Source organism: Triticum urartu, unplaced genomic scaffold (genome assembly GCF_056163025.1).
Source record: "Triticum urartu cultivar PI428250 unplaced genomic scaffold, HENAU_Tu73 scaffold2, whole genome shotgun sequence".
In the NCBI taxonomy this organism is placed as follows: domain Eukaryota; kingdom Viridiplantae; phylum Streptophyta; class Magnoliopsida; order Poales; family Poaceae; genus Triticum; species Triticum urartu.
Genome location: NW_028260368.1, coordinates 11,900,678 through 11,912,952, shown reverse-complemented (window position 1 = coordinate 11,912,952; position 12,275 = coordinate 11,900,678). Strand labels below are relative to the sequence as shown.

General features: G+C 32.3%; 1 non-coding gene across 1 annotated transcript; it reads right to left on the bottom strand.

The window, feature by feature from the left end:
• Window positions 1-9,118: 9,118 nt before the first annotated feature.
• TRNAL-UAG (transfer RNA leucine (anticodon UAG)) lies at window positions 9,119-9,198 on the bottom strand. The gene has a single exon. It is a non-coding gene; the product is annotated as a tRNA-Leu (tRNA).
• Window positions 9,199-12,275: the final 3,077 nt, after the last annotated feature.

Below are 12,275 nucleotides of genomic sequence, written 5' to 3'. Positions count from 1 at the left end.
AAAAGATTTTTCATCGGAAAGAGGTCTACGAAGACTTTTGGGAAAACGTCGACGTTTGCTGGCTTATTTGGCAAAGAAAAATAGAGTACGTTATAAGAAATTAATCGGTCAGTTGAATATTCGGGAGCAGTAATTTAATCGTTCAAATTTTTTTCTTGTTTTATTATTTTTTTAGTAGTCTTATAGTAGTCTTAGATTTTTCATTTTGATGAGCCTCGCTTTGAGGAATTCATGGAATAATCCATTTTCATGGAATAATGAATTAAGGAAGAAAGGATATGAGTCTACCGCTTACAAGAAAAGATCTCATGATAGTCAATATGGGCCCTCAACACCCATCAATGCATGGTGTTCTTCGACTGATCGTTACTCTCGATGGTGAGGATGTTATTGATTGTGAACCCATATTAGGGTATTTACACAGAGGAATGGAAAAAATCGCGGAAAACCGAACTATTATACAATACTTACCTTATGTAACAAGGTGGGATTATTTAGCTACTATGTTTACAGAAGCAATAACAGTAAATGCACCAGAATTCTTGGAGAATATTCAAATACCACAAAGAGCCAGCTATATTAGGGTAATTATGTTAGAATTAAGCCGGATAGCTTCTCACTTGCTATGGCTTGGACCTTTTATGGCGGATCTCGGCGCACAGACTCCTTTTTTCTATATTTTTAGAGAGAGAGAATTAATATATGATCTATTTGAAGCTGCTACAGGTATGCGAATGATGCACAATTACTTTCGCATCGGAGGAGTAGCCGCCGATCTACCTTATGGATGGATCGATAAATGTTTAGATTTCTGTGATTATTTTTTACGCGGAGTTGTTGAATATCAACAACTTATTACACAGAATCCAATTTTTTTAGAGCGAGTTGAAGGAGTAGGTTTTATTAGCGGAGAAGAAGCAGTAAATTGGGGCTTATCGGGACCGATGTTACGAGCTTCTGGAATACAATGGGATCTTCGTAAAGTAGATCCTTATGAGTCTTACAACCAATTTGATTGGAAAGTCCAATGGCAAAAAGAAGGGGATTCGTTAGCTCGCTATTTAGTACGAATTGGTGAAATGAGGGAATCCATCAAAATAATTCAACAAGCTGTAGAAAAAATTCCTGGAGGACCTTATGAAAATTTAGAAGTCCGACGCTTTAAGAAAGAAAATAATTCTGAATGGAATGATTTTGAGTATAAATTTCTTGGTAAAAAACCTTCGCCCAATTTTGAATTGTCAAGACAAGAGCTTTATGTAAGAGTAGAAGCCCCAAAAGGTGAATTAGGGATTTATCTAGTAGGAGATGATAGCCTTTTCCCCTGGAGATGGAAAATCCGTCCACCCGGGTTTATTAATTTGCAAATTCTTCCTCAGCTAGTTAAAAAAATGAAATTGGCTGATATCATGACGATATTAGGTAGTATAGATATCATTATGGGGGAAGTTGATCGTTGAAATGATAATAGATAGGGTAGAGGTAGAAACTATCAATTCTTTTTCGAAATTGGAATTATTAAAAGAAGTCTATGGACTGATATCGATTCTACCCATTTTGACCCTCCTTTTGGGAATAACAATAGAGGTACTCGTAATTGTGTGGTTAGAAAGAGAAATATCTGCGTCGATACAACAACGTATTGGTCCTGAATATGCTGGCCCCCTGGGCCTGCTTCAAGCTATAGCAGATGGGACTAAGCTACTTTTTAAAGAAGATATTCTGCCATCCCGAGGAGATATTTCTTTATTTAGCATTGGACCCTCTATAGCAGTCATATCAGTTTTATTAAGTTTTTTAGTTATCCCTTTGGGATATCATTTTGTTTTAGCCGATCTTAGTATTGGTGTTTTTTTATGGATTGCCATTTCAAGTATAGCTCCTATTGGTCTTCTTATGGCAGGATATAGCTCAAATAATAAATATTCTTTTTCAGGCGGTCTACGAGCTGCTGCTCAATCCATTAGTTATGAAATACCATTAACTTTTTGTGTGCTAGCAATATCTCTACGTGTGATTCGTTAAAATAGATCTTTTTCCTATAAAATCCATTAACTATTTATATTCCTTTTCTTATTTAGTATTTGGGTTGGTAAGTTAAACTAGATAGCTATATGAGTGAAACAAAACAGCTTATAAATTTGTAGTAAAAAGAAAAAATCTCATTTCCTACGTACAAGAAAAAAGTGGAAGTAAACATAAGCAGTGTAAACTCTTTATCCCAAGGTTGATATTTTTTAATTAGTCATCATATCTTGAAGCGGCCAAGAATAAAGGATTCACGATATGGAATTCCATTACTAGAATACTCCTAGTTATTACTATAACTTAATAATCCATAAGAAGAATCCACCAAAAGTTAGTGAAGGGTTAGGAACACTAAAGTACATAAAGGATTAGTAATGGAAAATCTAAAACATTAGAGATTTTTGCCCATAAAAGGAATCATAATAAGGACTTGCAATTTGTAGAAATTATCAAGTAGTACTTTCTTCGGATTCCGATCCAGAGTATGTTCCCATTCACTTGTTAAGGAAATGGCTATCAAGAACGAATTAACCCTTTATCCATTTTTTCTTTTTAAATACCCCCTCCCTGGGGAAAGAAGAATAGTAAAAAAGATATGGAGTGCACTAGAAAAAATTTTCATTATTTCCTTCCTCTATCCATATTCATGCAGAATTGCTCATGAACTAATACCCAACTCTTTCCATTTATTAATTGAATTCCTATAACAAGTAACAAGTGTTTTATTCCAAGATTAAGTTATTACTGAACAAAGAAAAATTTTCATTATATTATAAAGGATGAGATCAATTCGGAAGCGCTTTTTCTTATTCTAGCAGACGGAATTCCTTTGGTCTAATTTAGGACTTTCAAATCTATTTTATTTTATCTAATTCTATCTACGCCCCCGGGGCTAGGAACAAAACAGTCCTTTCCTTTTTCTGATCATAGAGAAGCCGTATGAAGCTAAGGTTTCATGTACGGTTTTGAAATAGCGGTGGGAACTGTGATGTTATCACCGACTATGATTATCTAACAGTTCAAGTACAGTTGATATAGTTGAAGCACAGTCAAAATACGGTTTTTTTGGATGGAATATTTGGCGTCAGCCTATAGGTTTTCTGGTTTTTTTAATTTCTTCTTTGGCAGAATGTGAAAGATTACCCTTTGATTTACCAGAAGCGGAGGAAGAATTAGTAGCAGGTTACCAAACTGAATATTCCGGTATCAAATATGGTTTATTTTATCTTGTTTCTTACCTAAATTTATTAGTTTCTTCTTTATTTGTAACAGTTCTCTACTTGGGCGGGTGGAATTTATCTATTCCCTATATATCCTTTTTTGATTTTTTCCAAATGAATAAAGCAGTTGGAATTTTGGAAATGACAATGGGTATATTTATTACATTAACTAAAGCTTATTTATTTCTCTTCATTTCTATCACAATAAGATGGACTTTACCGAGGATGAGAATGGATCAGTTATTAAATCTTGGATGGAAATTTCTTTTACCTATTTCCCTGGGCAATCTCTTATTAACAACCTCTTCTCAACTTGTTTCACTATAAATAAGATAATACAATAATAGTAAGAATATTTTCAACACAAAAGCTCTCTCAAACAAGAGAAAGAAACATATCTTTTTCATAGATATTTAGAATGAATATGTTCCCTATGGTAACTGGGTTCATGAGTTATGGTCAACAAACAATACGTGCTACAAGGTACATAGGTCAAAGTTTCATAACTACCTTATCCCACACAAATCGTTTACCTATAACGATTCACTACCCTTATGAAAAATCAATTACACCAGAGCGTTTCCGAGGGCGAATCCACTTTGAATTTGATAAATGTATTGCTTGTGAAGTATGTGTTCGCGTATGTCCGATAGATTTACCCGTTGTGGATTGGAGATTTGAAAAGGATATTAAAAGAAAACAATTGCTTAATTATAGTATTGATTTCGGAGTTTGTATATTTTGTGGCAATTGTGTTGAGTACTGTCCAACAAGCTGTTTATCAATGACTGAAGAATATGAACTTTCTACCTATGATCGTCATGAATTGAATTACAATCAAATTGCTTTAAGTCGGTTACCAATCTCCATAATGGGAGATTACACAATTCAAACAATTAGGAATTCGTCTGAAAGTAAAATAAACAAAGAAAAATCTTCGAATTCAAGAACGATTACTGATTACTAAACTTTGATTTTGTCTTTCTGTTATAAAAATCTAATAATTCTTTATTAAACTTTAAAATTAAACTATAAAGAAAAACGAAAAACTACTGCTTATTGGAAATTATTTCTTATTTTAAATCAGACTAGATTTTCGTGATATAATATAATTTATAACTATAAGTTTATACACAAAAAAATACCCTAATCCTTTTTTCCTTCCTTGAATCCTTTAGTTTTAGTCAGTTCATGAAAAATTTTATACTATTAATTTCTTTTTATCCATAATGGATTTACCTGGACCAATACATGAGATTCTTATGCTATTTGGGGGATTTGTTCTTCTACTAGGGGGTCTAGGAGTAGTATTACTTACCAACCCCATTTATTCTGCCTTTTCGCTGGGATTAGTTCTTGTTTGTATATCCTTATTCTATTTTTTATTAAATTCCTACTTTGTAGCTGTCGCACAACTTCTTATTTATGTGGGAGCCATAAATGTCTTGATCATATTCGCTGTAATGTTCGTAAATGGCTCAGAATGGTCTAAAGATAAGAATTATTGGACTATTGGAGATGGGTTCACTTCACTCGTTTGTATAACTATTGTTTTTTCACTAATGACTACTATCCCAGATACGTCGTGGTATGGAATTCTTTGGACTACAAGATCAAACCAAATAGTAGAACAGGGTCTCATAAATAATGTTCAACAAATTGGAATTCATTTAGCAACCGATTTTTATCTTCCGTTTGAACTCATTTCCATAATTCTTCTAGTTTCTTTAATAGGTGCAATTACTATGGCTCGGCAATAAGAAAACTTAGAAAAAGTACAAATTATAAGAATTGCAAATCTAAAATAAATAACTAAAGAATCACAATTTTGATTTAGTAAAATCCATCTACTGCCAACAAATACCTCCTTTTTTTTTTTTTTTTTTTTCTTTTGTTGTGTAATTGTTCTATTGTAATTAATTGAATCGGTTCAATTCTTGCCCTCATATTGAAATGAATCGAGATTGATAAGGAGTTAGTTAATGATGTTTGAGCATGTACTTTTTTTGAGTGTCTATTTATTTTCGATTGGTATCTATGGATTGATCACAAGCCGAAACATGGTTAGAGCTCTAATATGTCTTGAACTTATACTGAATTCAATTAATCTAAATCTCGTAACATTTTCTGATCTATTTGATAGTCGCCAATTAAAAGGAGATATTTTCGCAATTTTTGTTATAGCCCTTGCAGCTGCTGAAGCCGCTATTGGACTATCCATTCTTTCTTCCATCCATCGTAATAGGAAATCCACTCGTATCAATCAATCTAATTTATTGAATAATTAGACTTTTGAATAATTAGACATAGAATCCTCTAAACAAAGGCGCACATATTAAAATAAATAGAAATCAATACTATTTTCTTAGTATTATTTGAGAATATCCATTTTTTTTAGTAGATTATTGCATAGTATTCTTTTTCACTTAAATGAATTTTTGTATTTGTAATTCATTGATATTGCAATTTGAATATTGCAATAATTTATATTGAAAAGACGATAGCCAATTTATTGGCTAATTCGAATTCGTCTGTACAATTCGTAAAATTCTTTCTTATTTCTTATTTATTGTTGAAATCCAAAATTAAAGTCTCTTGGCTCTCTTCACGCTTTCTCACAAACAGATTAAAAAATAGATTTTTTTTTTTGAAGTTTGGATAAACCATTGCTTCGTCTGGTGTCTACAATACATATGACTCATTATAGTACTAATTTCATTTTTACCAGATCGAAAAATTTTATGTTGAAAAGAAAAATTTATAGATCCAATGTCACATTCCGTAAAAATTTACGATACATGTATAGGATGCACTCAATGTGTACGAGCTTGTCCAACAGATGTATTAGAAATGATACCCTGGGATGGATGTAAAGCCAAGCAAATTGCTTCCGCGCCGAGAACCGAAGATTGTGTGGGTTGTAAGAGATGTGAATCTGCCTGCCCGACAGATTTTTTAAGTGTCCGCGTTTATTTAGGGCCTGAAACAACACGTAGCATGGCTCTATCTTATTGATACGTTACAAAAAACTTCACTCGAATCGTCTGATTCCTCTTTACCGAAGAAGCCTGTGCTCGAAATAATCGAGCACGGGCTTTTCTGGTCAAAACGTATCTTGTCTTTATCACTTTATCATGAGTTATTTTCCTTGGTTAACAATACTTGTTGTTTTGCCGATATTTGCAGGTTCATTAATTTTCTTTTTACCTCATAAGGGAAACAAAGTCGTTAGGTGGTATACTATATCTATTTGTTTATTAGAATTCCTTCTAATGACTTATGCGTTCTGTTATCATTTCCAACTGGAGGATCCCTTAATCCAATTAAAGGAGGATTATAAATGGATAGATGTCTTCGATTTCCACTGGAGATTGGGAATCGATGGACTTTCATTAGGATCTATTTTATTGACAGGATTTATCACTACTTTAGCTACTTTAGCAGCTTGGCCAATTACACGGAATTCGCGATTATTCTATTTCCTGATGCTCGCAATGTATAGTGGTCAAATAGGATTATTTTCTTCGCGAGACCTTTTACTTTTTTTTATCATGTGGGAGTTAGAATTAATTCCTGTTTACTTACTTTTATCCATGTGGGGGGGGAAGAGGCGTCTATATTCAGCTACAAAGTTTATTTTGTATACTGCAGGCGGTTCCATTTTTTTCTTAATCGGAGTTCTGGGTATGGGCTTATATGGTTCCAACGAACCAGGATTAGATTTGGAAAGATTAATTAATCAATCATACCCTGCAACCTTGGAAATACTTTTATATTTTGGCTTCCTTATTGCTTATGCTGTCAAATTGCCGATTATACCCCTACATACGTGGTTACCAGATACCCATGGGGAAGCACATTATAGTACATGTATGCTTTTAGCGGGAATATTATTAAAGATGGGAGCATATGGATTGATTCGGATCAACATGGAATTGTTACCTCATGCTCATTATCTATTTTCGCCCTGGTTAGTAATAATAGGAGCGATCCAAATAATCTATGCAGCTTCAACTTCTCTTGGTCAACGAAATTTCAAAAAAAGAATAGCTTATTCCTCTGTATCTCACATGGGTTTCATAATTATAGGAATTGGTTCCATAACCAACATTGGACTCAATGGAGCTATTTTACAAATATTATCCCATGGATTTATTGGTGCTACACTTTTTTTCTTGGCAGGAACCGCTTCTGATAGAATGCGTCTTGTTTATCTCGAAGAACTGGGGGGAATATCTATCCCAATGCCTAAAATTTTTACCATGTTTAGTAGCTTTTCAATGGCTTCTCTTGCCTTACCAGGAATGAGTGGTTTTGTCGCAGAATTAGTAGTATTTTTTGGACTAATTACTAGTCCAAAATTTCTGTTAATGCCAAAAACACTAATTACTTTTGTAATGGCAATTGGAATGATATTAACTCCTATTTATTTATTATCTATGTTACGCCAGATGTTCTATGGATACAAGCTATTTAATGTTCCAAACGCAAATTTTGTGGATTCTGGACCACGAGAACTCTTTATTTTAATCTGTATCTTTTTACCAGTAATAGGAATTGGTATTTATCCAGATTTTGTTCTCTCCCTATCCGTTGACAGGGTAGAGGCTCTCTTATCCAATTATTATCCTAAATAGGTTTGCTTTTTTTTACTCGTCTGCTCTATTAATGCAGAAATAAGTAAAAAAGTATATAATGCAGAAATAAGTAAAAAAGTATAATTAGATCTATCTCGAATTTTTGAGAACCCTTTGATAAGGCGTTCAAGGGGTTCTCAAATAAAACATAAAAGTAAAAACCTTCATTTCATGAAGGTTTTATTTTATGTAATCATTTAGGTGTTAATGTAAACGAACCATAACTATGTAAGCCTATTCCTAATAGATTTATACCAAAATAACAAATCCAAATTATAAGAAATCCTATCAAAGCTATAAGTGCAGAATTCGTACCCTTCCAATTTGGATTTGTTCTACTATGTAAATAAATTGCGAATATGGTCCAAGTAATAAATGCCCAAGTTTCCTTAGGATCCCAATTCCAATAGGATCCCCAGGCCTCATTAGCCCATACTGCTCCACAAAGAATACCTACGGTTAAAAGGGTAAATCCTAGGCTAATGACACGATAACTCCAAGAATCCAAACGCTCCGTTAATTGATATTTGTAATAATTTGGAAATGAAGGGACAGAGGTTCTTTTTAAAGCACTTCTTTTTGCATAAAAATATTTAATATCACTAAAGAAAAATGTTTTATTTAAAACATTTTTTTTCTTTTTAGAAAAGAAATGGAAATTATTTCGAAATCTAATGATTAGAATAGCGGCAGATAATAAGGATCCGCACAAAAGAGTTGCATAGCTTAATAACATCATACTGACATGCATCATTAACCACTGAGATTGTAGAGCAGGTACTAGTATCGTGGATTGATGCATTTCAGTTAAAAGACCCGATGTGGCAAAGCCTTGCGTTAAAATAGTACTTGGCGTAGTTATTGTGCTTAAATCATTTTTAGAGTTCTGTATTTTAGGAATGGTATGAAGAATATACAGGGCCCATGAAAGGAAGATCAATGACTCATATAAATTACTTAATGGAAAATGTCCCGAGGAAGCCCAACGAGAAACTAAGAATCCTGTTATAGAGAAAAAAGTAACTATCATTCCTTTTTCTGACGAATCGCGTAATCCTCCAAGTTCACGAACTAATAAGGTTATAAAATGAATCGTAATCACAATTGAAATCGTTGAGAAAGAGATATGAGTTAGTATATGTTCTAAAGTTGCAAATAGCATAAGGGGAAGGTCCCATTACAAAATTGTAAATTTCGAATTGATTTCTAATCTATTGTATTCTTTTTCAAGAATGCCGCCACTCGGATTCGAACCGAGATGCTTGAGCACTGCTTCCTAAGAGCAGCGTGTCTACCAATTTCACCATGGCGGCTAACTTCAAATAATAGGTAACTTAAAAGAATAATAGCTATTATCTTGGGAATCGTCGATATTGGGAAAGTCCATAAAATTTAGGAACATTAGAGTTTTCATTAAAATAGACTTCGTTTGGTAGTATCGTTTCCATTTTTTTTTTTTACAATAAACTCTTGCTTTGCCCAATAGAAACACAAACACTGCTTGAAAGAGTTGGAACTTCTTTTTTCTAACTTGCAATTATAGAACTAATTTTTTCTAATTAATTTCCCCTTTACATTTTGAAAATTCTTTCAATACAATGAAAAAAATCCAAAAGGGTTTCTATTTAATGATGAAATTAAAATAAAATGGATAAATAGAAAAGGCTTTTTGGATTTTTTAAAAATTTCTAGAATGAAAGTCTTTATGCTCTTATTAATAAGATTTACTAACCTTATGATTTTGGAGAAGATAGGTGGAAGTTGTAAGTCCTATTGTAAGAATACTCCACTTTTCATAATTTTCCTAATAGAATATGAGGATTCTATTAGGAAAATTATGAAAAGTTCATTGATAGGAAAAGAATACTTAGCACACAGTATACCAAACAAAACTTTTTTTTTCTTGTATATATAAGATAAGAGGGGTTTTTTGTTCTAAGAATATTGTACCGAGTAATTCGACACATAAAAGTACATTCAAAGAAGAATCCAAATTATTAAATAATTGGAATTCTTTTTTGATAAGTCAATTCATATTATTCCAAAATCTTATTATTTGTTTGTTGCCCAGAAAAACCCTTTGGTTTTGGATGCTCATTACCGCTCGAAAATGATCTTGATTTTACTAAAGAATAAGATTGTACTATGGAAAAATAAGTCTTTTTCTTCCAAATATTTTTACGAATACGCTTTTTTGACATTGAAGTACGTTTTTTTGGAACTGCCATTCAAAAAGGAAATTACTTTTTTCTAGTTGTATGTGAAAGACATCTATTGCTGCAAATCAATCCTTCTTTCTTCTTTTTATTAGTATTTATACTTAGATACTGAAAGATACTTAAATTTTGAATTATTTTTTACTTCATTTTGTCTAATGCGGATAAGACAACAAGAATTTTTTAACATTTTTTCTTTATATATTTTATACTTTTTTTTTAATAATATAGAATATATAGAAGGGTTTCTCATTTAAATCTATTTATATCTATTTATATATCAAGTATACTCCATATATAGATATATGGTATGGAAGCCTATCCCCCATATAAGATAAGACGGGGGGATAAAAAGAAGGGAAAATGAAAATAGTTAATTAAGTTCAGAATGGTATTCCATAAAGGAAAGGAATTCCAATCAAAACAAAAAATACTGAGTCTCTTAAACAAGACATTCTAAAACTTAGGTAATTTATAGTCATTAGAATTTTAGTTCTATATGAAGTAAGGACTATTCGATAATTTCTTATAAACATAGGTTTTCATTGGAATTCACTCAATCAGTTAATTATGGAACAAGAGAGCTGTTTCATCTTTGTTTTAAAGAAATATAAAAATGAATTATGAATAGAAAGTAAAATGATTCCACTTTTTTTTTTTTATTTTTATAAATATCTTTATTTAGTTAATAAAATAACTTCGTTACCTAGTTATTTTATTAACTTTTTTAATTTAACCAACTAAACCCATTCTTAATTTTTAATTATTTCAATGAGATAAATTTTGGAAAAATTAAGAATTTCAGTATTTTTTCTTATTCTTTTTATTTATTCTTTCAGAAAGAGATAAGAATTGGTTTGGTGAATCGGAAACAATTTTATAGAAAAATTGAAGTAAAAATTGAAGTAAAAATTGCAATTTCTTTTCTTATGGAACATACATATCAATATGCATGGGTAATCCCTCTTCTCCCACTTCCAGTTATTATGTCAATGGGATTTGGCCTTATTCTTATTCCGACAGCAACAAAAAATCTTCGTCGCATATGGGCTTTTCCTAGTGTTTTACTCTTAAGTATAGCTATGGTATTCTCAGTTCAACTGTCTATTCAACAAATAAATGGAAGTTCGATCTATCAATATCTATGGTCTTGGACCGTCAATAATGATTTTTCTTTAGAATTTGGATACTTGATTGACCCACTTACTTCTATTATGTTAATACTAATTACTACTGTAGGAATCCTGGTTCTTATTTATAGTGATGGTTATATGTCTCACGATGAAGGATATTTGAGATTTTTTGTTTATATAAGTTTTTTCAATACTTCCATGTTGGGATTGGTTACTAGCTCCAATTTGATACAAATTTATTTTTTTTGGGAACTCGTGGGAATGTGTTCTTATTTATTGATAGGCTTTTGGTTTACACGACCAATCGCAGCGAGTGCTTGTCAAAAAGCTTTTGTAACTAATCGTGTAGGGGATTTTGGTCTATTATTAGGAATTTTAGGTTTTTTTTGGATAACAGGTAGTTTAGAGTTTAGGGATTTGTTCAAAATAGCTAATAACTGGATTCCTAATAATGGAATTAACTCTTTACTTACTACTTTGTGTGCTTTTTTATTATTCCTTGGTGCAGTTGCGAAATCCGCACAATTCCCTCTTCACGTATGGTTACCCGATGCTATGGAAGGGCCCACTCCTATTTCGGCTCTTATACACGCAGCAACTATGGTTGCTGCGGGAATTTTTCTTCTAGCTCGACTTCTTCCTCTTTTCATATCTTTACCTTTGATAATGAGTTTTATTTCTTTAGTAGGTACAATAACACTATTCTTAGGAGCTACTTTAGCTCTTGCTCAGAGAGATATTAAAAGAAGCTTAGCCTATTCTACAATGTCTCAATTGGGTTATATGATGTTAGCTCTAGGTATAGGTTCTTATCAAGCTGCTTTATTCCATTTGATCACTCATGCTTATTCAAAAGCTTTATTGTTCTTGGGATCCGGATCCGTTATTCATTCAATGGAACCTCTTGTTGGATATTCACCAGATAAAAGTCAAAATATGGTTCTTATGGGCGGTTTAAGAAAATACATTCCAATCACAAGAACTACTTTTTTATGGGGTACACTTTCTCTTTGTGGTATTCCACCTCTTGCTTGCTTCTGG